Below are 8,373 nucleotides of genomic sequence, written 5' to 3'. Positions count from 1 at the left end.
TATATGGTTGATTCTCTTCTCTGTACCTTTGAGTAAGTTTGGAAATTCCCCAGGTACAAAACTATGCAACTAAAATGGTCTTGTTACTTACTTAGATAGAGGGTAATATGGGAAATAGTTAGCTGGTTATCCATAAAGGTTATTTGGGAAAAACATGATGAGTTTCCACTAGATGTCAATGGTTTTTTTTTTTCGGTTTTTTTTTGGGGGGGGGGGGGTAGGGGTGTTTGGTTCTTGGGTGTGGGAGACCAGGTTCCAAGTGGTGGTGATACAGTAGTCAGTAACTAGTTATTAATAATAGGAAAGGAGCAAAAGGGGAAACCAGATATTATAAGCACGGCCATTTGAGCAGCTTCACCAGGGAGATCCTTACTTTCTTCCTTTTTTATGTGGCAAAAATATATGTAACAAAAATTTGGCATTTCATCAAGCAATTTTTAATTGTTTGTTTGGAGTGTGCCTTTCCAAATAGATAACCATTTTGGAGGTATTTACATGGGATCTCTGAATATCAGTTTTGTATCAACTGACTTTTAAGTCTGTATGAATCACAACACTTCAAATTCTTTTTGCAGAAAAATATTCTTTTCTTCTAAACAGAAATTTCCTCCACATTTAAATGAATTGCTCATACTCATACATAATTTTTGTATCTACTACTTGAGTATTCAGTGTCTACTACTTGAATAGGATGCTCAATTTTACATACATAATATTTTACCTGTAAATTTACTATGAGGGCACAGTAACAACAGTTTGATAATTTCATACATCACTATTTTTCATCTGTCACTTTAGGTTCTGTTCTTTGGGGTCAGGTGTTAAAGAGGAATTAAAATTCCCCTCTTACTATTTATTTTACCAAAACTCAATTCTTAAGTAAAACCCTACCCAAGCTTCTACTGGTATTAAGACTTTAAATTTTGCACAAAACTTCCAGATACTTTCATATGATTACCCATGACTAGTCTTTCAAAAGAAGACAGTAATAATATGGATATAGGAAATGCATGGTTTCATACCACTAATCTAAACAAGCACCAATCATGTGAGGGTCGTTCAATGCGTCATATGTGGGTCTATCCTTAGCAATTTGTAAATGTCCTATTATTGCTTCTCCATAACACTTTATCAGAGTCATAGATGCTGCAACTGAATGAATTGGTGTAACATTCAGTGTTGGTATTCAGGAATAGCAAACAAATCCCCAAAACTGGTAGATGGACAGCAGGAAGAGAAAGATTTTTATTTTTTTGAAGTCTGAAGCCTGGATCACCCAATGATGACTGTGTCCCTGAAAAATGGAGATTTGGTCCAAGGCATCAGCCTAAGAAGCTCAAAGAAAAATTACCAGACCTCTAATCGCAAGGTAATGAAGCCACCTAGTGGTTTGTTACAAAATTTTAGGTTGTGTGACTATATCTCAGGATTGATTGTGTGAGGCTCTTAATCACGATAACTAAGAATCTGACTAGTTTTTATTTCATCCAGCAAGGAGGAGTGTCAGTGTCACTGAGAATAAGCACAGTGCTGCTCTGTGATATATTTTTATTTATTTACTAGTGACCCAGTGCACAAAATTCATGCACATCAAAAGGGGATTATAGGAAATAATTTAATATTGCTATTTGCCCTTTCTTTATAATAGATGTGTCAGAGATGAAAGAAAATTAGTAAAATATATATGAAAACCTTCTTCCTGTCAGAGTCTGGGGCTCACCACAGGACCCAGAGTCAAGTCCCCACCCACACAAATGCACCTCAAAATCGCGTGAGACCCAGATCCGGCCAGACGTCCCCATTGGGCTAGATCCAGACCCGGCCAGTCCCACCCTTGTCAAGCCCTGCTGTGCAGGGGGCATAGCCTCAGGTCCCCTGGCCTGGTGCCAGGATGGGGGCGTGGCCTTAGGTCCCCCAGCCCAGACTGGGATGGGGTGCATGTCTTGAGGTCCTCTGTCAAACCCTGCAAGGTGGGGGACAAGGCCTGAGATCCCCTGTCAAGCTCTTCTGGGTGGGGGGCATGGCCTGAGGTCCCCTGTCAAGCCCCGCCAGGCGGGGGGGGGGGGGGGCGCAGCCTCAGGTCCCCTGGCCCAGCACCGGGAGGGGGCGCAGCCTCAGGTCCCCTGTAAAGCCCCACTGGCAGGGGGGCACAGCCTGAGGACCCCGTCAAGCCCCATTGGGCAGGGGCGCGGCCTGAGTTCCCCCGACTCAGCACTGGGGGTGCACCTTGAGGTCCCCCGTCCAGCCCTGCTGGGGGGGGGCACGGCTTGAGGTCCCCTGTCTAGCCCTGCTGGTGGGGGGCGCATCCTGAGGTCCCCCGGCCTGGCACTTTCCGACGGGTGGGGGGAGGTGCAGCCTGAAGTCCCCTGTCAAGCCCCACCTGGTGGGGGGCATGGCCTGAGGTCCCCCAGCCTGGTGCTGGGGCGCGGGGAGCAGTCTGAGGTCCCCTAGCCCAGCATTAGGACGGGAAGCGCACCTTGAGTTCCCCTGTCAAGCCCCACGGGAGCAGGAGAGGGCATAGCCTCAGGTCCCTACTGATTGCTCATTAAGGCTCCTTATGGGAACTTGGCCTCAGCTGTGGGTGCAGCCATCTTCGTGATGGAGTGATGGTCAATTAGCATATTCCCTCTTTCTTAGATAGGATACTCTTCTTTTTATTAAAAAGGACTTATTGCAACTCACCTGAAAAATAGCGAGATAACACACACTAGAAGATAAGAACAAACATGAATGAAGACATAAGCATAGTTGAAAATATTGATGATTCAAAATACCACTAAGTTTTTCATGAAATGACTCCACATTTTTACATAAGTGTGGAAATCAATCATTTACAAAATTCACAATGTCCGGAAAAATGAAATAATTTCCCGGAAAAGTAAAATTGTACCTGATGCCAAGAGCAGAGAAATTTTTCTTCTGAGGATCCTCACAAATGAGATTCTGCATCCTGCAATGTATAATGTCCTCAGTCCTCGTAATAGAAACCATGCCGAGTGTTGGAGGATTGTTTCTCTATTGTGCCCACACTATTTGGAGGAGGATAGGCACCAAGCTCCATTTTCCGGGTTTGCATGAACTCATCTGATCCTCACAATAAGCACATGAGGTAGGTAGTATAACTATCCCTGCATTGCACATGAGGCCCAGAGACAAGTGAGCTTATGAACTTGCCAAGAGTCAGTAGTTAATCAATATCGCTTCCAAGATGTTGAATGCTGAATGGCCAATTTAGTACAATAGGCCCATCCAATGAAAACCACAGTACTTGAGTTTCCCCCCTGTGACTTAAACAGTCTCTAGGGGATTATACACATATGCTTTAACATGATGCTACAGATGAGGTCAGGGTTGCATATTTCTGAGATGATTCAGTTAATCTTACTCTCTTCTAGGGCCACCGATTTTATCCCTGATTCCAATCACCACACTCTGGAGTACATGCAAGTGTGTGTGTGCCTTTGGTAAATAAATAAATAAATAAATAAATAAATAAATAAATAAATAAATAAATAATAGGACCAGGAAAGGGTACTCAAATTTCCCACTTCCTGACTTTTAATAAACAGCTAAAATCCATGAGCTCATGCTGGCATATCTTCAGATACAGATCTAAAATGCAGTTTTAACAAAACACACTTTATTTTGCTAGTTTTCTTTTCCCAAGTGGTATCTTTAACGTTTTCAATGGCAGTTAAATTGATTTCTCTTAACCAGTTGAAAGTTGATTAGCAGTGAGCAAGGCAAATTTTGAAAGGAGCCTAGTAAGAAAATAATAGCATCGTTGAGAGGAGTCAAAATATCATAAAACTTGAGTCTGAAATTGAGCCTTTTAGAATGATGTTCTTTTATGCTGCTCTTTAGCATAGTTATGTGGTTTTGCTAAGAGAAAAAGGTGTATTTTATAAAATGACTGTTCCATATAGATAGAGCCCCTTAAAAACAATTTCAATGGCATTTAAGAGAAATGCTTAGTTTACTAAAGAGTCTAATGCTCCTGAAAGATTCAAGTTCTATTTTGGTGTCAACATGATGGCCTATGACCCATAAGACTGAAGTTTTCAGAATGATAACCTTGTAATAGTCCTGCTCAGTGCTTGAAAGATTCATTCTATCATGGGAATGGAAATGAAAGAAAGTGATGCTGAGATATGATACAGGAAACATTGGCTGGGAATCAAGAAACTTGGGAATCCTAGCTCTACTTTATCCCTATAATAAAGGATGACATCCATTCTTTGTATGTCATTTTCTCAAACTGAGGAGTCAAACCTGGATTCAAATACCTATTCTGATACTTAATAACTGGGCAATATTGGATTTGCCAGTGAACTTCTATGGGTCTCAGATTCTTCATCTATAAAATGGCTTTGATAATACATGGATTTTCTTGGTGCACACCATGTGCGTGCATTGTGCTTTGATATACCTTTACAACATTAAATGAATATTCACATTTGTTATTCCCACTTCACAGGTGAGACCATTGAAGTTGAGACAGTAGGTAATTTAGCCGAAACCGGTTTGGCTCAGTGGATAGAGAGTCAGCCTGAGGACTGAAAGGTCCCGGGTTCGATTCCGGTTAAGGGCATGTACCTTGGTTGCAGGCACATCCCCAGTGGGAGGTGTGCAGGAGGCAGCTGATCGATGTTTCTCTCTCATCGATGTTTCTAGCTCTCTATCCCTCTCCCTTCCTCTCTGTGAAATATCAATAAAATATATTTTAAAAAAAAGAGTTCACTAGATACAGTAGGTAATTTGAAGGGTTTAATTAGGATAATTAATGTAATGTGTCATATCTCCTGCTACGGAGTAGATTTTCCAGAAATGGTAGCCAGTGTTTTCCTATCGACTCTTCACTTCTATTAGATATACTTTGAAGATGAGTGAAGAGGAGATACACATGTTTAAACAGCTTAAGTCTGGGAATTAGATAGAGGCCAAAGAGTGAAAATAAAACTGAACTTTTATTCTCCTACAGGAGTGGCAAAAACTCAACTATGATATCTACATCCTGAGACAGATTCGAAGGGAAGTGAGAAATAGATGGAAACACGTTTTAGAAGATTTAGGTGAGTCTGTACGTGATTATGAAATGGTAAAAATGAGCAGTGGTGATCATTCCTCTTCACTTTCTTCACGAGGGTTTTTGTACAAGGAGTGTCAGTAATTGATGACTGAAGGCTACTGTGCACAAATTTTCCCCCCAATCCTGTCCTCCTGTCTCCTCCAGCATAAACATCTGTCACTTTTATTATCACTGGCCCATGTCTTGAGGACATGTTTTGCCATTTGTTACTCCATCTGTCCTCAGTATCAAGTTGCACAGAGCAGTGGAATCATATGTGTACTACTATTGAATTTTTTTGGAGTTGTGCATTGATTGAATTAGATGGTAGTGATTGGCCAATTACTAATAGCTTTATGAGGTGAGGCAGATTGGGAGAGATATGGCTTATAAGTAACCTTTTTTTTTTTTTTTAAGAGTACAACAAAATTCAGTGTAAACTTTCAGAAGCACTAAAAGGCAGAAAAGCTTCAAAGTTGGGGAAAATCCCTGTGGCATTTGAGGAGATAGTGGGTATTGGTTTTTCTGAATTCTGCTAGGGTTGCAATACAATAACCATAGCCTTCACATTATAAAATAAGCTCACTTTAATGGTTAAAAATGAATTTATCACCTTTGAAGTCCTCAGTCCTTCTGCTTTGAAAGAGAACATGTCACCTTGGCATCATAACTTTTAAAAACTGGGGTACCAAATTGCTAGCCTCTATTCCTTTACTTGGTATCTAGTGGAATGGGATGGACTTCTGACCCCTTTATTCACTCAATATTGGTGGGACTTAATAGTCTCCTTTTTTAAAATGTCATTTACTCCAGACAGGTTTAGATTTATGAGTCTTCTCTACCTTTGGGTAATTTTAAGCAGGCAACCATATTGCTGCAGGGAAGGGAATGTGGGCTTGGAGAAGGAGGGACCTTGAAGTGACCACCTTTTGGCTTCCAAGCAGCAAAGGCATGTTGGAATTCTGGGGCTTGGGGAGGAGAGGAAAAGTAGGGCGTGGGAGGAGGGTTTCACACCAAAACCAGGAAACAAGCAGTCAGCGGATGAGCATGTGAGGCTTAACTCTGCGGAAAAAGTTAACAAAAGAAAATTAAACAAGAATAAATATCAAACGAATTAAAAATATATATACTTTTATTAATTTCAGAGAGGAAGGGAGAGGGAGAGAGAGATAGAAACATCAACGATAAGAATCATTGATTGGCTGCCTCCTGCCCGCCCCAACCGGGGATTGAGCCCACAACCCTGGGTGTGCCCTTGACCATTGAACCCGAAACTCTTCAGTCCGCAGGCCAACGTTCTATCCACTGAGCAAACCGGCTAGGGCTCAAACAAGTTTTAATGAAACACACCGCCAGCAGGTTACCCTGAGCTGGAAGCAGCCCACGGAGCAGTGCCTTTGGCTTCATTTTTCCCATGCTTGTTCAGAATCCACATTGGGGCCTCTCCACCTCCTGCAGGGCCTGTGCTGCAGGGCAGTCCCTTCCTGTGACTACTTTACTTGACAGGTACTTTTGTTTTACCTTAGGTTTTCAAAAGGAAACAGACTCTTTGTTGTCAGTGACGAAACTCAGCACCATCAGTGACTCTAAAAACACAAGGAAAGCTCGAGAGATCTTGTTGAAACTGGCTGAGGAGACCACTATTTTCCCAACAGGTTGGGAGCTCTCTGAGAGATACCTCTTTGTTGTGGTGAGTGGATGCATTTTTCATCTGCCCTGATTTTGCTTTCAAGTTTTTGCTTTTCTGTTAATCTATATACTCCTCATTCCAACACCACCGGCAACCCCACAATGTGAGGTAGCAGATGGTGCTGGCATCTGTGGCCAATAGCATGAGCCACCCAGGGGGCTGTAGGATTCAGATTTGAGGCTTGGGTTGTAACTCAAGAATCTGTATTTTTGCCCTAGCCAGTTTGGCTTAGTGTATAGAGCATCGGCCTGCAGACGGAAGTGTCCCAAGTTCGATTCCGGTCAAGGGCACATGCCTGGGTTGTGGGCTCGGTCCAACGGGCAGGAGGCAGCCAATCAATGATTCCCTCTCATCATTGATTTTTCTATCTCTCTCTTCCTCTCCCTTCCTCTCTGAAATCATTATGTGTGTGTGTGTGTGTGTGTGTGTGTGTGTGTGTATATATATATATATATATATATATATATATATATATGAGTTTTATTTATGTAAGCCGGGCTCTTACTTGAAGGTGGGATGGAGCCAGAGGCCTCATTTACATTCCTTCTGCGTGGAGAGTCTGTGAGTCTGAATGTTGAAATCCCACAGGGCCCTGTCAGTCTGAGCCAGCAGCTGCTTTGCAGAAGGGAGAGAGTGAAGTTACCATGCAGATGGGGCAGGGGAGGGGCGGGAAGATGGGTGAGAAAGAATCTCAGAAGATGAAGGCAGTCAGTGCTAATGGGGTATGACAGGGTGGGAGTGTGGAAGGATCAGGGCCTTGAGGATGCCTTTTTCCCAGGACAAAGCGGGTAGTGATGCAGAGTGCAGGGAAGGGCGGCACTTGATTCACCAGGGGAGCAGTCAGTGCAGCATGGCGTGGCTGCCTTGAGGCGAGATGGCTCCCTCAGGGGCCAGAGGTGAAATCTGGAAACAAAAAGCCTCTGAGCAGCACACCTACTGCTGGGCCGTCAGGCCTCATGGGGTTCCAGGGGTGGGCAAACTTTTTGACTCGAGGGCCACAATGGGTTCTTATACTGGACTGGAGGGCCAGAACAAAAGCATGGATGGAGTATTTGTGTGAATTAATATAAATTCAAAGTAAACATCATTACATAAAAGGGTACGGTCTTTTTTTTTTTATTTCAATAGTTTTATTCATTTCAAACATTTTAACAAGAAGAATGTAAACACTAATTATTATAATTTGAAACTTCAAAAAATGGAGGAATCATAGCACAATAACATACCTTATATTGAAGATGGCAAAGGCAAAATAAAATTGCCTAACAAAGGAAAGGTACAAAAGCCTTTCAAATTAAACTTAAATATAATAAAATAATTTAAAACTAAAACAAATAGAAAAGAACAAAATGTGTAAACAGTAAATTAAACATTTTCTTTAGTGCAACTTCCAAATTATGCCCGGGACGTAGATGTAGATGGCAACGTAGACTGGGTTGAAAGGTTTTTGTCTTTAAAACATCAACTTCAGTGGGAACAGTGTTGTTGGTCTCCTTTTTAGCTAATGCTCTGATACTGTGCTCTCCAGGGGCGTGTCTGCCTACATCACCACGATAACGTGTCTACGCATTCCCAGGGTGATGTCGGGGGACGCGACCGCGGGCATAATTATAAA

This window comes from Plecotus auritus, assembly GCF_963455305.1.
Source record: "Plecotus auritus genome assembly, chromosome: 5".
NCBI classification, from domain to species: Eukaryota; Metazoa; Chordata; class Mammalia; order Chiroptera; family Vespertilionidae; genus Plecotus; species Plecotus auritus.
This window is presented reverse-complemented; position numbering follows the sequence as displayed.